At 44.1% G+C, this 20,931-nt stretch overlaps 2 long non-coding RNA genes across 3 annotated transcripts in view; one reads left to right on the forward strand and one right to left on the reverse strand.

Moving 5' to 3' along the window:
• The window catches only part of LOC106557974, a 28,803-nt gene extending 10,691 nt beyond the window's left edge, over positions 1 to 18,112 (reverse strand). The window contains exon 1 of one of the 2 annotated variants that reach the window (XR_005355668.1): positions 17,113 to 18,112. This is a non-coding gene — a long non-coding RNA (uncharacterized LOC106557974). The remainder of the gene's footprint in view (positions 1 to 17,112) is intronic. The other variant, XR_005355667.1, reaches the window with a different exon arrangement.
• A 59-nt stretch (positions 18,113 to 18,171) lies between these two features.
• LOC119876072 lies at positions 18,172 to 20,552 on the forward strand. Its single transcript, XR_005355669.1, has 2 exons — positions 18,172 to 18,296; positions 19,324 to 20,552. It is a non-coding gene; the product is annotated as an uncharacterized LOC119876072 (long non-coding RNA).
• The last annotated feature ends 379 nt before the right edge of the window (positions 20,553 to 20,931 follow it).

Genomic DNA, 20,931 nt, shown 5'->3' on the forward strand with positions numbered 1-20,931 from the left:
ATTCACTGCTTCTTAAAGAAGGAAGAGGAATCAAAGTTGTATCATGAGGGTGCAAAAGGAAGGGGATTACATGGTCAGTTGGTGATATATGTCATCTGATAGACGTATTCCTCAAAAGTCTTACAAGTTGGGGGCACCTGGGTGGCTCAGTCGGCTAAGTGTCTGACTTCTGCTCACGTCATGATCTCAGGGCTCTGGGAGCAAACCCTGTGTCGGCCTCCACACTCAGTAGGAAATCTGCTTCTGAATAAGCCTAAAAATGTTACAGAGGAAGCAGAGCTGTTCTCCTAGACAGGGCCTCACACAGGCCCTTTATCTTGACCGGGTATTGATAGGGTTACCATGGCCCAAAGTTAGGAGTTGTGACTGCTCTTCTAAGAAAAGGTGCCCAGCAAGGTCAGGGGTCACCTGGCAAAACTCTCAATCCAGCGGTAGGTCTGCTTCTCAGGAGCAAGCTCCCATTAACCAAATGCAGGGAGACATATGCATTAAGAATCAGAATGTCAGTGAATGTCCCAACATGCCCAGAATGGTTTTTTTTTTTCTCCATTAATCAAATTTGCGTGGAAAGCTAATTTATGATCAGAAAGTTGCTTAGGGAGCATGGAAATAAAGCCAGGGAGTTGGAGTCTCTTCACAGCTAGCTAGCTTCGGCAGGCGTTAGAAGGTAGAGGAGGTACAGCAAAGATGAGAAGGCACCTTGAGGTGGAGAAATGAAGCAAGCCCCTCCATACATCGCGTAGAGTCCTGCTCAAGGAAATTTACTCCTGGAGAGCATGATCTGCTGCTACACAGCTATTCTCTGCCAAGTTCTGACCTTAATCCACAAATTTATAGAGCAAAAGGATGTGGTTCTCTAAGATGGCATCATCCATGTGCCAGAGGAGAGGGAGGGGAGGCTAGCTCTCCAAGTTATCCAAACAACATTAGGGAAGGTGGGAGCAAGCCGCCCTGCGTTCTGCTTGGGGCAGGCATTAACCTCCAAGGGCCTGGAACGTGCAGCCCCTCACAGGAGGTCGTGGCAAGGACATGAGTAAGACGGAGGGCCAACGCCGGAGATGGTACTGCCAGCGCTCCTGGGCCGAGCTAGTCATCCCTTCATCCACTCGCTTAATACTGTTTATTTAGTACTTGATTTTAATGCTGAGGATGTGCTTGTTGATACGAGAGACGTCGACGTTCCTGTTCTAATGAAGTCTGCATTTTAGTGCAGAGATGGACCTCCTCGAGCAAATGCGGGGCCTGACGTTAGATACCGGTAAGCGCAATGGATGAGATTTCATGGCCAGCAGATAGAGCGCTGATGGGTTGGTTAAGAAATCTCCAGCCAGATGTTTGCGAACTGAATAGGTGAGAGAGAGACCACTGGTAGGTCCTGGGGGACAGCGAAATCCAGCGGAGAACACAGCAGGGTGGAGAGCCAGAGGCGGGGGCAGCGTGGCTGCAGTCAGGTCGGCGGGAGCGAGCCGTGGGAGCTGTGATGGATCGGGAAGCAGGCCAAGGCCAGATGGTGTAGGGTGTCGGAGCTATGGTAAGGATTCCATCCCGGGAGCTATGGAGGCCATTGGGAGGTCCCAGTAAAAATGACAGAAGGCAGTTTCTGAGAGATGCGCCTTGGAGCGGAGTGAGGGGCAAACTTGGACTTTCCTTTGGGAGTGGCGTGAGGCCTAGCCGCTAAGTTAGGCGAGTGACATGGGACGAGTGACAAAATTCTAGCTGATGATAATTGAAAGTGGTGTGTGCAGCTTTCCCAAAAGAAGGCCCTTGCACCACACCTTATTTTTTCCCTCCTTCCCAGTGGCCGGGATGTGACTGTAAATCCCTAAGGCAAAACCTGGGAGCTCACACTGGACCACGAGAAGAGAGCTTCATGCCGAGGATGGAAAAGCAGTGGGACGCAAGAGCCTCCGTCCCTGATCCTTCTGAACCTTCCAGACCAGCGGCGAACTGCTGACGGTTTACTCCAGAGACGCGTTTCTACCTTGTTGCGAGTTTTCTGTCGCTGGCTACTGACTCGAATCCGAACACACTTGGTCATCGCTTGCGTAAGACTGCAGAATGACCAGAAATCTGGGGTCAGGACACTTACAGGCGCCTTCCCAGCAACACGATGCGACACCCTGAACCCTACTCCTAGTTTATCATAGGGAGGTCGGAGCTGGACAGTGGCGCCCTGCGGCACCCAGCTGTACGGAGGGAGCACCCGGTCTGTCCAGCGTCTGCGTCTCCTTTCCGGGACCACCCGACCGAAGGCTGTGTTTCTCTGACGAAAGATAGGCAAATGCACTCTCTCTCCAACCCTAGAATTACTTTTGAATTGATGGAATTTTGCATTTTCTCTTAATGTAGGACCCCACCACGCTGACACCTAGGAAAACCATCGCCCATTTAAATTAGGAAACGTTTTGGATCCAATGGAGGAGAGAGAGAGAGAGAAGGCTTGAGTGGCCTTTGCCGAAGACACCCGGGGTGTAGGCCTGCTTCACTCAGTGTTCTCTGGAAATCCATCCAGGTTGGTGTGTGTGTCAATGGTCTGTTTCTTTTTATTGCTGAGAGGTATCCCGTGGTAACCGTTTGTCCACTGAAGAACATCTGCGTTGGTTCTAGTTTGGGGCTGTTACAAATAAAGCTGCTGTAAACATACAGGCTTTGTGTCAAAATAAGGTTTCATTTTTCTGGAAGAAATACTCAAAAGTGCAATTGCTGGATTGTATGGTAATTGCATGTTTAGTTTTTTTAGGAAAGTGCAAAACTATTTTCCAGGGTGGCTATTCCACTTTACATTCCTAGCAGCAACGGGTGAGTGAGTTTCTTTGAATCTTCACCAAATTTGGGTAGTGTTGCCTTCTTTTTCTTTTTTCACTGGCCATTCAGATAGGTGGATAGGGATAGCTCATCTCTTGTGGTTTAATTTGCGTTTCTCTGGTGGCTGATGATGTTGACTAGTTTTTAATTTTTGTATGTATGTTTTTAAAGATTTTATTTTTTTATTTGAGAGAGAGAGGGAGCGCGTACTCTTTGTGTCTTTTTTCTTTTCTCTCAGTCTTGCTAGAGTTTTATCAGTTTTACTGATTTTTCCCCCAAGAAGCATTTTATTTCATTGATTTTTCTGTCGTTTTTGTTTTCAATTTCAGTGACTTCTGCTCTTTATTATTTCCAGCTACTTTCAGCCTGTTCTTATTGATATATTTGAAATGAGTCTCTTGTAGACAACATATACGTGGCTCAAATTTTGATCCATTCTGTCAACCAAAATACAATGACATTTATACACCATTTATGTTTAATGTAATTATTGCTGTGTAAGGGCTTTAAGTATGTTCCTTTACCTTCTGTTTTCTGCTTGTTCTATTTTTTATTTTTGTTCTTCTGCCTTTCTATGGGTTATTTGCACAATTTTTGAACTCCATATTGATTTATCTATGTTTTTTAGTGTATCTCTACATCACTTTTTTGACTAGTTGCCCTAGATAATACATTATATATATGTACATATATAGTTAAAGTTATATATACTCTATGTGTTATACATAATAAATATTATGAATGTATGTTATCCCAATATACTGGTAGTGTCATTTTACCAGTTCAAGTAAAGTGTAGGACCCTCAACTCCTTTTACGTCTCTTTACCTTCTCCACTTAATACTATAATTGTATTAAATATTTCCTCTTCATACATTTAGAATCACATTAGACATTATTTTTGCTTTAACTTGCATTTCCCTAAAAGCTACTTATTTTGAGCATCTTTTACCATATTTATCATACGTAATTTGGAAAACTCAAGAGGAAAAGGAAGGGGTGCCTGGGTGGCACAGTCAGTTAAGTGCTGGACTCTTGATTTACACTCAGGTCATGATCTCAGGTCTGGGAGACTGTGCCTTGCATCCAGCCCACATGGAACTCCGAGCTCGGTAGGGAGTCTGCTTTTCTCCCTCTCCCTCCCCTGACTCGCATGCTCTTTTTCTTTCTATAAAATAAAAATAAGTCTTTAAAAAAACAGAGAAGGGAAACCTGTAATATTTACTCATATTTTTGTTTACCTTAGTCTTCCTTCCTAGTGTCCCTGTATTCTTTATTTTATAATTTCCCTTTTGTTTAGAGACCTTCCTTTAGCCATTCTTTTATGAAAAGTCAGCTAGGTACAAAAATCTTTTACTTTTCCTTCTTCTGAATATGTTATGATTTCCTTTTCAATCCCAAAGGATATTTTTGCCAGATATAGGATTCTGGGTTGATAGTTCCTTCATCTCCACACTTGAAAAACATATTGTTATTTCCTTTTGGACTCCATGATTTTTTTTTTTTACAGATTTTATTTATATGAGAGAGAGTGTGTGAGCATGAATGGGGGGGAGCTGAGGAAGAGAGAGAAGCAGACTCCCCAGTGAGGGTGGAGCCCACATGGGGCTCTAATCACAGTACCCTGAGGTCATGACCTGAATTAAAGGCAGATGCTTAACCAACTGAGCCACCCAGGTGCCCCAGGACCCCATGATTTCTGTTGTGAAATCATTGTCATTCAAATGGCTTTTCCCTTATAGGTAAAATGTCATTTCTTATTCCTTGTCTTTAAAGCTTTTTTCCTTTATTTTTAGTTTTCAGAAGTTGAACAGTGGGTCTTGCCATGGATTTCATTTGTTTATTTTTTAAAATAATAATTGCATTGAGATATAATTTATGTACTATAAAATTTGCCCATTTAAAATGTACCAGAAAGTGGTCTTCAGTATATTCACAAGCTAGAACAACCTCCACTATCTAATTTTAAACTGCTTTCATCGACTATCCACTGGAAAAAAGACAGTCTCTTCAATAAATGGTGCTGGGAAAATTGGACATCCACATGCAGAAGAATGAAACTGGACCACTCTCTTGCACCAGACACAAAGATAAACTCAAAATGGATGAAAGATCTAAATGTGAGACAAGATTCCATCAAAATCCTAGAGAAGAACACAGGCAACACCCTTTTTGAACTCGGCCATAGTAACTTCTTACAAGATACATCCATGAAGGCAAGAGAAACAAAAGCAAAAATGAACTATTGGGACTTCATCAAGATAAGAAGCTTCTGCACAGCAAAGGATACAGTCAACAAAACTAAAAGACAACCTACAGATGGGAGAGGATATTTGCAAATGACATATCAGATCAAGGGCTAGTTTCCAAAATCTATAAAGAACTTATTAAACTCAACAGCAAAGAAACAAACTATCCAGTCATGAAATGGGCAAAAGACATGAACAGAAATCTCACAGAGGAAGACATAGACATGGCCAACAAGCAAACAAGCACATGAGCAAATGCTCCGCATCACCGGCCATCAGGGAAATACACATCAAAACCACAATGAGATCCCACCTCACCCCAGTGAGAAAGGGGAAAATTAACAAGGCAGGAAACCACAAATGTTGGAGAGGATGTGGAGAAAGGGGAACCCTCTGCACTGTGGGTGGGATTGTGAATTGGTGCAGCCACTCTGGAAAACTGTGTGGAGGTTCCTAAAGAGTTAAAAATAGATCTGCCCTACGACCCAGCAATTGCACTGCTGGGGATTTACCCCAAAGATACAGATGCAGGGAAACGCCGGGACACCCCACTGTTCATAGCAGCAATGTCCACAACAGCCACACTGTGGAAGGAGCCTCGTTTCCATCGACAGATGAATGGATAAAGAAGACGTGGTCTATGTATACAATGGAATATTCCTCAGCCATTAGAAACGACAAATGCCCACCATTTGTTTCGACGTGGATGGAACTGGAGGGTATTATGTGGAGTGAAATAAGTCAATCGGAGAAGGACAAACATTATATGGTCTCATTCATTTGGGGTATATAAAAAATAGTGAAAGGGAATAAAGGGGAAAGGAGAAAAATGAGTGGGAAATATCAGAAAGGGAGACAGAACATGAAAGACTCCTAACTCTGGGAAACGAACTAGGGGTGGTGGAAGGGGAGGTGGGCAAGGGGTGGGGGTGACTGGGTGACGGACACTGAGGGGGGCACTTGACGGGATGAGCACTGGGTGTTATGCTATATGTTGGCAAATTGAACACCAATAAAAAATAAATTTATTAAATAAATAAATAAATAAATAAATAATAAATAAATAAACTGCTTTCATCACCCCTAACAGAAAATCTATATCTATTGGTAGTCACTATTTTCTCTCTTCTATTATTTGGAAACCACACATCTACTTTCTGTCTCTGTAGATTTGCCTATTCTAGATAGATGATAGATAGATGATAGATAAATAGATAGATAGATAGATAGATAGATAGATAGATAGATATGGTCTTTTGTATGGATCTTTTCACTAGACATGTTTTCAAGGTAGCATGTATTGTATTAGTACTTTATTCCTTTTCAGTACCAATTGATATTCCATATATGGATATATTTCATCTATTCATTCATCCATTGATGGACATTTGAGTTGTTTCCACTTTTTGGCTCCTATAAATAATGCTACTGTGAATATTTGTGCACAAGTTTTGTGTAGATATCTGTTTTCATTTCCATTAGGAGTGGAATTGCTATGTTTAATTGTTTGAAGAAATGCCGAACTGTTTTCCATAGCAGCTGGAACATTTACATCCCCACCAGCAATGTGTGAGACTTCCAATTTCTCCACAGTTTTGGCAATACGTGGTATAAGCTGTCCCTCTTATTATAGCTACCGTAGTGGGTGTGAAGTGGTACCTCATTATTTTAACTTGCATATCCCTAAAAGCTACTTATTTTGAGCCTCTTTTCCCATATTTATCAGCCATTTGTATATCTTCTTTGGAGAAATACAGATCCTTTGCCCATTTTTTAATTTGGTTATTAATCTTTTTTATTACTGAGATGTAAAAATTCTTTACTCCAGACACAAGTCCCTTATCTGATAGATTATTTGCAAATATTTTTTTCTCATTCCGTGGATAGCCTTTTTACTTCCTTTCTTGATGGTATCCTTTGAAGCACAAACATTTTAAATTTTGACAAAGTCCAATTATCTAGTTTTTTCTTTTGCTGTATGTGCTCTTGGTGTTATATCTAACTTGTCTTTGGTTTTCCTAACTGAAGGAAATACTTACTTTCATGTTTTCTTCTAAGAATTTTACAGTTTTAGCTCTTACATTTAGTTCTATAATTCACTGTGAGTTCATTTTTGTGTATTATATGAGGTAGAGAGCCAACTTTATCCTTTTGCATGTGGATACTCACTTGTCTTAGGACTATTTGTTGAAAACTATCTTTCGGGAGGAGGGGCAAGATGGAAGAGAGTAGGGTCCCCAAATCACCTGTCTCCACCAAATTACCTAGAAAACCTTTAAATTATCCTGAAAATCTATGAATTCGGCCTGAGAATTAAAGAGAGAACACCTGGAATGCTACAGTGAGAAGAGTTTGCGCTTCTATCAAGGTAGGAAGACGGGGAAAAAGAAATAAAGAAACAAAAGGCCTCCAAGGGGGAGGGGCCCGCGAGGAGCCGGGCTGAGGCCGGGGCGAGTGTCCGCAGGACAGGAGAGCCCCGTCCCGGAGAAGCAGGAGCTGCACCAAGCTTCCCGGGCGGAAAGGGGCTCGCAGGGAGTTGGAGCAGGACCCAGGAGGGCGGGAATGCCCTCGGGCTCCCTGGGACACTAACAGACACCTGCGCCCCGGGGAGAGTGCACCGAGCTCCCTAAGGGCTGCAGCGCGCACGGCGGGACCGGAGCAGCTCGGAGGGGCTCGGGCGGAGGAAGAGGCTCTGTGCGGAGGGGACTGCGTGGCCGGGAGCGCGAATCCAACAGCGCAGGCCGGGAGCACAGGGCGCCGGGACACAGCCCAGGATCCAGCCTCCCCCCGGGACAGGCAGAGGCCGGGAGGGCCCAGGACAGCAAGGACGCTCCTGCCCCAAGCTGAGCAGATCAGCGGCCCCGCCCCGGAGCCTCCAGGCCCTGCAGACGGAGAGCTCGGGAGTTCCTGCGGGGGCTGAATCCAGGTTTCCAGAGCTGGCCCCGCCACTAGGGTTGTTCCTCCTGGGGCCTCACGGGGTAAACAACCCCCACTGAGCCCTGCACCAGGCAGGGGGCAGAGCAGCTCCCCCAAGTGCTAACACCTGAAAATCAGCACAACAGGCCCCTCCCCCAGAAGACCAGCTAGACGGACAATTTCCAGGGGAAGCCAAGGGACTTAAAGTATATACAGAATCAGAAGATACTCCCCCATGGTTCTTTTTTTTTCTTTTCTTTTCTTTTTTTTTTTTTTTTTGTTGTTGTTTTGTTTTGTTTTGTTTTGCTTTGCTTTTTGATTTGTTTCCTTCCCCCACCCCTTTTTTCCTTTCTTTTTTTCTTCTTTTTTTCTTCCTTTTTTTTTTCTCTTTCTCTTTTTCTTTCCTTCTTTCTCTCCTCTCTTTTTCTCCTTTTCCCAATACAACTTGCTTTTGGCCACTCTGAACTGAGCAAAATGACTAGAAGGAAAACCTCACCTCAAAAGAAAGAATCAGAAACAGTCCTCTCTCCCACAGAGTTACAAAATCTGGATTACAATTCAATGTCAGAAAGCCAATTCAGAAGCACTATTATACAGCTACTGGTGGCTCTAGAAAAAAGCATAAACGACTCAAGAGACTTCATGACTGCAGAATTTAGAGCTAATCAGGCAGAAATTAAAAATCAATTGAATGAGATGCAATCCAAACTAGAAGTCCTAACGACAGAGGGTTAACGAGGTGGAAGAACGAGTGAGTGACATAGAAGACAAGTTGATAGCAAAGAGGGAAACTGAGGAAAAAAGAGACAAACAATTAAAAGACCATGAAGATAGATTAAGGGAAATAAACGACAGCCTGAGGAAGAAAAACTTACGTTTAATTGGTGTTCCCGAGGGTGCCGAAAGGGACAGAGGGCCAGAATATGTATTTGAACAAATTCTAGCTGAAAACTTTCCTAATCTGGGAAGGGAAACAAGCATTCAGATCCAGGAAATAGAGAGATCCCACCCTAAAATCAATAAAAACCGTTCAACACCTCGACATTTAATAGTGAAGCTTGCAAATTCCAAAGATAAAGAGAAGATCCTTAAAGCAGCAAGAGACAAGAAATCCCTGACTTTTATGGGGAGGAGTATTAGGGTAACAGCAGACCTCTCCACAGAGACCTGGCAGGCCAGAAAGGGCTAGCAGGATATATTCAGGGTCCTAAATGAGAAGAACATGCAACCAAGAATACTTTATCCAGCAAGGCTCTCATTCAAAATGGAAGGAGAGATAAAGAGCTTCCAAGACAGGGAGCAACTAAAAGAATATGTGACCTCCAAACCAGCTCTGCAAGAAATTTTAAGGGAGACTCTTAACATTCCCCTTTAAGAAGAAGTTCAGTGGAACATTCAACAAAAACAAGGACTGAATAGATATCATGATGACACTAAACTCATATCTCTCAATAGTAACTCTGAATGTGAACGGGCTTAATGACCCCATCAAAAGGCTCAGGGTTTCAGACTGGATAAAAAAGCAGGACCCATCTATTTGCTGTCTACAAGAGACTCATTTTAGACAGAAGGACACCTACAGCCTGAAAATAAAAGGTTGGAGAACCATTTACCATTCGAATGGTCCTCAAAAGAAAGCAGGGGTAGCCATCCTTATATCAGATAAACTAAAATTTACCCCGAAGACTGTAGCGAGAGATGAAGAGGGACACTATATCATACTTAAAGGATCTATTCAACAAGAAGACTTAACAATCCTCAATATATATGCCCCGAATGTGGGAGCTGCCAAATATATAAATCAATTATTAACCAAAATGAAGAAATACTTAGATAATAATACACTTATACTTGGTCACTTCAATCTAGCTCTTTCTATACTCGATAGGTCTTCTAAGCACAACATCCCCAAAGAAACGAGAGCTTTAAATGATACACTGGACCAGATGGATTTCACAGATATCTACAGAACTTTACATCCAAACTCAACTGAATACACATTCTTCTCAAGTGCACATGAAACTTTCTCCAGAATAGACCACATATTGGGTCACAAATCGGGTCTGAACCGATACCAAAAGATTGGGATCGTCCCCTGCATATTCTCAGACCATAATGCCTTGAAATTAGAACTAAATCACAACAAGAAGTTTGGAAGGACCTCAAACACGTGGAGGTTAAGGACCATCCTGCTAAAAGATGAAAGGGTCAACCAGGAAATTAAGGAAGAATTAAAAAGATTCATGGAAACTAATGAGAATGAAGATACAACCGTTCAAAATCTTTGGGATGCATCAAAAGCAGTCCTAAGGGGGAAATACATCGCAATACAAGCATCCATTCAAAAACTGGAAAGAACTCAAATACAAAAGCTAACCTTACACATAAAGGAGCTAGAGAAAAAACAGCAAATAGATCCTACACCCAAGAGAAGAAGGGAGTTAATAAAGATTCGAGCAGAACTCAACGAAATCGAGACCAGAAGAACTGTGGATCAACAGAACCAGGAGTTGGTTCTTTGAAAGAATTAATAAGATAGATAAACCATTAGCCAGCCTTATTAAAAAGAAGAGAGAGAAGACTCAAATTAATAAAATCATGAATGAGAAAGGAGAGATCACTACCAACACCAAGGAAATACAAACGATTTTAAAAACATATTATGAACAGCTATACGCCAATAAATTAGGCAATCTAGAAGAAATGGACACATTCCTGGAAAGCCACAAACTACCAAAACTGGAACAGGAAGAAATAGAAAACCTTAACAGGCCAATAACCAGGGAGGAAATTGAAGCAGTCATCAAAAACCTCCCAAGACACAAGAGTCCAGGGCCAGATGGCTTCCCAGGGGAATTTTATCAGACGTTTAAAGAAGAAACCATACCTATTCTCCTAAAGCTGTTTGGAAAGATAGAAAGAGATGGAGTACTTCCAAATTCGTTCTATGAGGCCAGCATCACCTTAATTCCAAAACCAGACAAAGACCCCACCAAAAAGTAGAATTACAGACCAATATCCCTGATGAACATGGATGCAAAAATTCTCAACAAGATACTGGCCAATAGGATCCAACAGTACATTAAGAAAATTATTCACTATGACCAAGTAGGATTTATCCCCTGGACACGAGGCTGGTTCAACACCCGTAAAACAATCAATGTGATTCATCATATCAGCAAGAGAAAAACCAAGAACCATATGATCCTCTCATTGGATGCAGAGAAAGCATTTGACAAAATACAGCATCCATTCCTGATCAAAACTCTTCAGAGTGTAGGGATAGAGGGAACATTCCTCAACATCTTAAAAGCCATTTATGAAAAGCCCACAGCAAATATCATTCTCAATGGGGAAGCACTGGGAGCCTTTCCCCTGAGATCAGGAACAAGACAGGGATGTCCACTCTCACCACTGCTATTCAACATAGTACTGGAAGTCCTAGCCTCAGGAATCAGACAACCAAAAGACATTAAAGGCATTCAAATTAGCAAAGAAGAAGTCAAACTCTCCCTCTTCGCCGATGACATGATACTCTACATAGAAAACCCAAAAGCCTCCACCCCCAGATTGCTAGAACTCATACAGCAATTCGGTAGCGTGGCAGGATACAAAATCAATGCCCAGAAATCAGTGGCATTTCTATACACTAACAATGAGACTGAAGAAAGAGAAATTAAGGAGTCAATCCCATTTACAATTGCACCCAAAAGCATAAGATACCTAGGAATAAACCTAACCAAAGATGTAAAGGATCTATACCCTCAAAACTATAGAACACTTCTGAAAGAAATTGAGGAAGACACAAAGAGATGGAAAAATATTCCATGCTCATGGATTGGCAGAATTAATATTGTGAAAATGTCAATGTTACCCAGGGCAATATACACGTTTAATGCAATCCCTATCAAAATACCATGGACTTTCTTCAGAGAGTTAGAACAAATTATTTTAAGATTTGTGTGGAATCAGAAAAGACCCCGAATAGCCAGGGGAATTTTTAAAAAGAAATCCATATCTGGGGGCATCACAATGCCAGATTTCAGGTTGTACTACAAAGCTGTGGTCATCAAGACAGTGTGGTACTGGCACAAAAACAGACACATAGATCAATGGAACAGAATAGAGAACCCAGAAGTGGACCCTCAACTTTATGGTCAACTAATATTCGATAAAGGAGGAAAGACTATCCATTGGAAGAAAGACAGTCTCTTCAATAAATGGTGCTGGGAAAATTGGACATCCACATGCAGAAGAATGAAACTAGACCACTCTCTTGCACCATACACAAAGATAAACTCAAAATGGATGAAAGATCTAAATGTGAGACAAGATTCCATCAAAATCCTAGAGAAGAACACAGGCAACACCCTTTTTGAACTCGGCCACAGTAACTTCTTGCAAGATACATCCACGAAGGCAAAAGAAACAAAAGCAAAAATGAACTATTGGGACTTCATCAAGATAAGAAGCTTTTGCACAGCAAAGGATACAGTCAACAAAACTAAAAGACAACCTACAGAATGGGAGAAGATATTTGCAAATGACCTATCAGATAAAGGGCTAGTTTCCAAGATCTATAAAGAACTTCTTAAACTCAACACCAAAGAAACAATCCAATCATGAAATGGGCAAAAGACATGAAGAGAAATCTCACAGAGGAAGACATAGACATGGCCAACATGCATATGAGAAAATGCTCCGCATCACTTGCCATCAGGGAAATACAAATCAAAACCACAATGAGATACCACCTCACACCAGTGAGAATGGGGCAAATTAACAAGGCAGGAAACAACAAATGTTGGAGGGGATGCGGAGAAAAGGGAACCCTCTTACACTGTTGGTGGGAATGTGAACTGGTGCAGCCACTCTGGAAAACTGTGTGGAGGTTCCTCAAAGAGTTAAAAATAGACCTGCCCTACGACCCAGCAATTGCACTGTTGGGGATTTACCCCAAAGATTCAGATGCAATGAAACGCCGGGACACCTGCACCCCGATGTTTATAGCAGCAATGGCCACGATAGCCAAACTGTGGAAGGAGCCTCGGTGTCCAACGAAAGATGAATGGATAAAGAAGATGTGGTTTATGTATACAATGGAATAATACTCAGCTATTAGAAATGACAAATACCCACCATTTGCTTCAACGTGGATGGAACTGGAGGGTATTATGCTGAGTGAAGTAAGTCAGTCGGAGAAGGACAAACATTATATGTTCTCATTCATTTGGGGAATATAAATAATAGTGAAAGGGAATATAAGGAAAGGGAGAAGAAATGTGTGGGAAATATCAGAAAGGGAGACAGAACGTAAAGACTGCTAACTCTGGGAAACGAACTAGGGGTGGTAGAAGGGGAGGAGGGCGGGGGTGGGAGTGAATGGGTGACGGGCACTGGGGGTTATTCTGTATGTTAGTAAATTGAACACCAATAAAAAATAAATAAAAAAAAAAGAAAACTATCTTTCCCCATTTATTGTTTTGGCATCGTTGTTGGAACTCTGTTTAACTTCTCAAGTCTGTAGGTTTACGTCTTTTGTCAAATTTCTGAAGTTTTCAGCTATCATTTCTTTATTTTTTAGTGTCACCCTCTTTCTTTTCTCCTTCCAGGACTCTGAGGACATGTTTGACCTTTTGTTAATTCCATAAGACTCTATTCATTTATTTTTTCAATTTATTTTCTCTCCATTGTTAAATTGGGTCATTTCTAATGGCTCTATCTACAGTTTCACTGACTCTTTCCTATCTTCTCCATTGTGTTGTTGAACCCATCCACTCTGTTTTTTTATTTTGATTATTGTTTTAGTTCTAAAATTTGATTCAGCTATTCTTTACATCTTCTATATATTTGCTGAGACTTTCTATTTTTAACCTTTGTTTTAAGCGTTTTATTTTTGCTTTAAAGAAATGTCAGATAATTCTAACATCTCTGTTGTCTTGTTGTTTGTCATCTATCAGTTGTTTTTGTGCAGTTTGAGATCTTTTTGGTTTTTGATATGATGAGCAATTTTCAACTGAAACCTCAACATTTGGGATATTATGTTACAAGACTGGATCTTATATAAATATTCTGTTTTGGCTGTTAGAGGAAGTCGGGGTTGGGAACAGACACCACCTCATTACTGCCAGGTTGGAGAGTAGTCTAAGTTCCTCACTTGGCCTCCATTGACACGGAAGATGAAAGTCTCTCTTTCTCTCATCATTGGCCAGTGGGGATGAAAGTTTTGGCTCCCCACTTAACTTCTCTGACCCTTATAGGATGGGAGATGGGGTTGGGCACCTTGTTACAGTCTGCTGAGGGTGGAGGTCTAGGCCTTCCACTAGGCCTTTGCTGACTTGAGTGGGGGATGAGGAGAAGCAGTTACAATTTTTTCCTGTGGTTTCTGCTTTTCTTTAGTTTTATCAGTTTTGTCTAAATGGTTTGTTGCTGTTGTTGTCGGTGGTGGTTTCTGTCTGTTATACTGCCTCTTTTCTGATTCTTCAACTTAACAGAGCAGTATTTTGTTGGGGATTATTTTTTTGTCTGAACCATTGGCATTTTCAGGTTACTAGATCCTTCAGTTTCAAGTTTGGGATATAGGAGGCAAAAAAAGAAACAAAAACAAAGAACAAACAAAAACCCAGGGAACTAACTATCCTGTCATTCCTTGGATCTTGAGATCCTTGCTGGTCTGTCTTCTCTATATTTCAGGGTCTTCTTATGTTTGTTTTATATGTAATGTTTAGGGGCTTGTAATTGTACTTACTGGGAGAATAGGGAAAAGTAGGTCTACTCTATCTTCCCAGAAGTAGAAGTCTAAGTAGACTTTTTTTATAAATAGAATCATGTTTAAAAAAAAATCATGTTTTAATCACAGAGACATTAATAGTTAAAGGAACTTAGAAGTTAATCCTTTCCCAGATGATAATAACTCTCTAATTTATCCTTTTTGTATATTCAAACAGTGTGGTTTGCTTTAAATGAAAAGTATCTCTAGATTATTTACACGCTTTTAAGTATAGACAATAACTGTCCTCTTTCAAAATTTGAATTAAATTCTCCTAAATAATTACTTTTAGAAATTTTTTTCCTTAATGCCAATCTGAAGATATTTCAATGGAAGGCAATTCCTTAAATTGTTTGGTATTGAAAGTTATAATGAGAATTCCCACATCTTTCCAGAAGTATACAGTGGGACAATTTCTCAGAGGTACTCTATTTTAGAAGATTGCCTGTATTATTTCACTTCTTTTACTGTGTTTCTATATATTCACAAACAACTGCCTAATAAAAATATTTAACAATTTTTAGGTTTCCAAACCTATAATTTTTTTCAATCGCCATTTCTCCTTCTTAAACATCTGTTCTTTTATATGTATTAATACCTAGTAATACTATATTTTATTGCCCTCTGTCTGCCAGGCACTCTGCTAATGAGCTCTTAATATACTTTATCTTATTTAATCCCGTTTAAGACAAGTGAAGCTTAGAAAGGCTGAACGGGAAGCATTCATAAGAGGTAAAGCTAGCATCTGCATACAGATGCCTCCCAGTTTCATGTTTGTTTTGACAATGCTACATCTGAGCAAGTAAGCATCTTTTTCTTCCAAGGGTAAGGCTTAGAGGTATGTTTCTCTCTTAATGCTATTTTGTAATTTCTACCATTCTTTCATTTTTATCTTCTTCAATTTTTTCACCTAAGAATTAATACAGAAATTTTAAATATAGGGTATCTGTAATAGGTTTGGGGGGTTAAAATCTAAGTTATTTGCTATTTTTAACTTAGCTCTATGACATTAAAAATACTGACAAAGTTTTATTACAGGAGCTCTGCTGTTTTGTGTTTGGGTATAAAGAGAAAATATGACTGGATAGCTACTATGTCATGTGCAAACTGTGTAAAGGGTAAACAAAAACAGAAAAAGTAAAAACCAGCCATGTTAATAAATCCTTGCTAATGGTAAGAAGATCTACTGTTTAAAACATGTATTTTTAATTTAACCTAGAAGGTAGAAACAAAAAGGCTATATGTATAAGCATCTCTTCATTCAAAGCCGAACTGTTTCATACTAAATTTTTAATTCACTTTCATTTAAATTGCACAGAAGTATGGATATTAATTTGCTTAGTCTCAAATTCACAACATTTGAGAATCAATACTTTTTTATTCAAAAGATTTTGGTCAATAAATCTTCTTACATACACCAAACAATACTTCACTTTTTAAAGTTAATTTCAATTACTATATATAATAAAATATTATTCAGGTGAATTCCTATTTGCTTTGTCAGGAGTTCTTTACATCCATCATTATTTGCTGAGCTTTTACATTTAGAAGGTATTCCTATTATTTTTCTTTAGCAAAGTAAAATACAGATACCACACATCTCCTGATTTGTACAGATCCAGGCTCCCCCGATGTCCTCAAAATGTCCCACAATGGGACTTTTCACATGCTGAAATAAGCCCTTTTTGTTATTTGGGTAAATATACAGATTCTGAACAAATGTTCTTGCAGATACACTAAACTACCATTTCAGAAGGTTTACATTAAGTGTTTTTTTTTCTTGTAATCTCTTCCTATTGGGAGACCTCGTCTTGCTGTGTGCTCCCGTATCCAAGTGCTATCAAATTAACAGTAGGAAACACCTACCAAACAGTAGTAGGTGGGTTCATAATGATGAGAATTCTAGTTATTTAAAATATTTTTCTTATTATGTTCCATTTCCTAATGATATAGTACTATACTCAAATATAAGTGAAATCAATTGTTTTGTAAAATAACTTGTTGCAAATGAACATCACTAGCAAGTTTGTTAACAGTGAAGCTATATCAATATAAATTTTCAAAACTTTGTAGTATTGGTACTATAATCTTGCTTAGAATAAGCCTGGAAGGCAACAACTGCTACACATTTTTGAAACATAATATATACAGCACCGGCCAGTAGGATAGCTGAAACTGCAGGCATTTTACACCCGCTGATCTTATGGGGAAGAGAATTCTAAGCGGCATCATCACCATAGGCTGTGATGATTACCCAGCTATGCAAATTTAAAATATTCATCGATGGTAAACTTATGGGTAAGAATAATGCGGAGAGGGGAACTGTTATTTATGATTCCTCACCATTACTATACCTGAGTATAAAAATACCTACCTCTCCCGTTGTGAATTATGTTGTTTAGAAAACAGAAGGCGTTTTAATTTGCCGCGATGGCAGCTAACGGAGAGGAGGGCCTGTTACTTCTAAGAGCAAGCAGCTGGTTCTCTGTGCCTGTACACCGGGACAGGTGCAAGGCAGCCTGAGCGGGGCTGCAGTTTTCCCAACACAGCGGATGGCGCCAGACAGGGCCCAGCTCCAGGCGGCCTCAGCGGGCGGCGTGGGAACCTGCTCCGGGGGCGCGCGGCCTGCTCGGTTCGCAGGCTCCCGGGCCGGGCTGTCACCTGGGGAACAGAGGTTCGGGAGGTAGGGGCGTCACCCCAGCAGGCCCTGCACGGCCCCGAAGCGCCCGCACTCGCAGGGCCATTTGCGGGAGGCCCCCGGGGGCAGTGCGGGGCAGCGGGGCTCGAGCCACCGAGGTTGCGTGCTGCTGGGCGCAGGTACGCAGGCCCCGCAGGTGCGCAGGCCCGGCAAGGTCAGCAGGCCCTGGCCCTGCAGGCCCTGGCCCCGCAGGTACGCAGGCCCCGCAGGTGCGCAGGCCCGGCAAGGTCAGCAGGCCCAGCAGGTCAGCAGGCTCCGCAGGTACGCAGGCCCAGCAGGAACGCAGGCCCGGCAGGCCCAGGCCCGCAGGTCAGCAGACCCGGCAGGTACGCAGGCCGGGCAGGTCAGCAGGCCCTGCAGGTCCAGGCTTCGCAGGTCCGCAGATTGGCAGGTCAGCAGATCTGCAGGTCCCGCGGGTCCGCAGGTCCGCAGGTCTAGGCCCCGCAGGTGGGCAGGCCCCGCAGGCCCCGCAGGTCCCGCAGGTCCGCAGGTGGGCAGGTGGGCAGGTGGGCAGGTGGGCAGGTCCCCAGGCCCCGCAGGTCGGGAGGTCAGGAGGTCCGCAGGTGGGCAGGTCCGCCGGTCTAGGCCCCGCAGCTGGGCAGGCCCCGCAGGTCCCACAGGTCCGCAGGTGGGCAGGTGGGCAGGTGGGCAGGTCCCCAGGCCCGCGGCCGTCCGCGCCGCGCCGCCGTTGCTAGGCGACCTCCGCCGTCCCCGAGGCGGCCCCGCCCCCCGGCCCATCGGCCCCGCGCTCGCCGGCGCCCACCTTCCCTTTGTTCCGCAGCCATCTCGGGCCGGACGGGAGGCGGCGGCTTCGGCAGAGGGCCCGAGCGCCGGAGGCCTCTGGGATGGTGTGGGACCGGGTAGGTGGCGACGCGGAGGCGGCCCCGCGGGAGCGCGGCGGCGGCGGAGGCCCGGGCGGAGCCCCGGGGGAGACGCGCCCGACCCGCCGCCCTCCCGGCCGTTTGGAGCCCGGCGGCGGCGCGCTTCCTCGGCCAACAGCTGCGGGCGGGCCTGCGGGGCGCGGGGGGCCCCGGGGTCGGGGCCGGGTCGCGGGGGGGCGGTCAACGGGGGGGGGGGGCTGGGGCGCAGGGGCCCGGGGTCAGGGTTGGGGCCCAGGGGGCCCGAGGTCGGGGCTGGGGCGCAGGGGGTCCGAGGTCGGGGCTGGGGCGCAGGGGGCCCGGGGTCGGGTCGCGGGGGGCCCGGGGTCGGGGTCGGGTCGCGGGGGGCCCGGGGTCGGGGCTGGGGCGCGGGGGTCCGAGGTCGGGGCTGGGGCGCAGGGGGCCCGGGGTCGGGGCTGGGGCGCGGGGGCCCGAGGTCGGGGCTGGGGCGCGGGGGTCCGAGGTCGGGGCTGGGGCGCGGGGGGCCCGGGGTCGGGGCTGGGGCGCAGGGGGCCCGGGGTCGGGGTCGGGTCGCGGGGGGCCCGGGGTCGGGGCTGGGGCGCAGGGGCCCGGGGTCAGGGTTGGGGCCCAGGGGGCCCGAGGTCGGGGCTGGGGCGCAGGGGGTCCGAGGTCGGGGCTGGGGCGCAGGGGGCCCGGGGTCGGGTCGCGGGGGGCCCGGGGTCGGGGCTGGGGCGCGGGGGTCCGAGGTCGGGGCTGGGGCGCGGGAGGCCCGGGGTCGGGGTCGGGTCGCGGGGCGGGGGCGGGCCTGGGGTCAGGGCTGGGGCGCGGGGGGCGGCGGGGGCTCCCCGCTAGGTGAGCGGCCAGGGCCAGCACGCACCTGTTGGGCCCAGGTGCGGGCCTCCCCGGGGACCGGGCGGCGGCTCCCCACGCGCAGTTGCACGGCCGGCGCGCTCCCGGCTGCACCGCCTCCCACGCGAGCTTCCCGGGGCCGCGGCTGCGAGCCGACCGGCCAGCCCGCACTCACGCGGAAACGGCTTCCTTCCCTTAGGAGTGACCGCCTCTTGGCCTCCTGCCAGTCAGAAGCCCGCCTGGGCCGGGAGCGCTCGCAGCCTAAGTCCGTTACCCTAACCAAGCCGCGCACCGGTTGGCTCCATCAGCAGACGTAGGAATTTAAACTTGGCAGCTTGTCCACACATTGATTGTGACAGTTGTGTCATTAAGAAGCTTAACCACAATCCTGCCTAGAAACAATGATGAGTTTATAAATGGGACTTTATTTTTCAGCCTAAAAAGAAAGAAAGAAAGAAAGAAAGAAAGAAAGAAAGAAAGAAAGAAAGAAAGAAAGAAAGAAAGAAAGAAAGAAAGAAAGAAAGAAAGAAAGATGCTGGTTGTTTTGTTTTGTTTCGTTTTGGGGTTTTTTCGTTTTTGCTTTTTAAAGAGGTTGTATGGTCCAACAGCTCTTTGGAAATCTGAGGTTGTAAGTCGGCTGTCCTGACCTCCTCATTTTTTTAGGATAGCAGGAGTTCCTTTTGGATTCCAAGTTTCCCTGCTACATGAGACCTTTCCTATTAGAGTGGCAAATAGGTTATGCTTAGTGAAACAGAAGTGTTTCGGTTTTGGGGGGAAGCAGTTTTGTTTTCTACTTTCACCCTCTGTCTGCGCACCGTCTTAGAGGACGGCTTCACCAGGTTGAAAACTTGCAGCGGCAAAAGGGGGAATATTACTTGGAAGGCACAGATTTTCTTTTTTACTCTTACTGCATATGTAGTAATAAATGCCTCACAGTTCAACAATCCAGTTCTTACTTCACCTAATTTAATGTTAGCCTGATGAACTATTAGTACTCCAGTTTTCTTTTTCCTAAAAGGGGCCCCCACCTTGATCATCAGCCTTGATGTGGTTATAGTTCTGCCCTAGGTTTTCAGGGACTTATTAAAATTCCTCCCACTGAACTACCTATAAAAATCTTGTAAAGTAATCAAGCTTACTACCATTGTATATTATGAGCAGGATAAGATTTTGGTAAAGATACAGATGATTCCAGTTGTAAATATTTCCATTATCAACAAGTGACACTGTATTCATTGTTTTTATGACTAGTTTTTCTTTTTTATACATAATGTTTAAAGCCTGCACATGAACTCAGTTTTCCTAAATACTGTAAATGAACTGCATTGAAATGTAAATGTACTATCTTTAGAAGAATCACTTTTATCTGTGTTGGATTCTGCAAATACTGTTTTTAAGAAACCTGGTTAATAAAGGAAGGCAAAACAAGTGACACATGTCATGAAGTTTATCAAGTGTGAACCGCAGAGAGGAGCGGACCAATAAGTGGGAGTTACTTTTATTGCTCAGGGCCTAAGTTGTGAATATTCCTTCCTGGGATTAATAAGTCGAATATATATTGGTGCCAAAAAGGTCTTGTTCCAGAGAAACCAATTTGGTTTACCAGCAAAAGGTTGAGAAAGCTGAAACAATCAAAGTGATTGATTAACTGATTATTGTTTTCAAAAACAATTGAGAATAATGCCATCTTCAAAAATAGGGATCAGAGGCGAAAAAAAATTCCCCAAATGTTGGGAAGTCTTTCTTAGTTGGCCCCATTCACCCAGTGCCATGGTAGATAGCCATTGAGAGTTGGCAGGTGAGAGGT

The sequence above is a fragment of the Canis lupus genome, chromosome 2 (assembly GCF_011100685.1).
Source record: "Canis lupus familiaris isolate Mischka breed German Shepherd chromosome 2, alternate assembly UU_Cfam_GSD_1.0, whole genome shotgun sequence".
Taxonomy (NCBI): domain Eukaryota; kingdom Metazoa; phylum Chordata; class Mammalia; order Carnivora; family Canidae; genus Canis; species Canis lupus.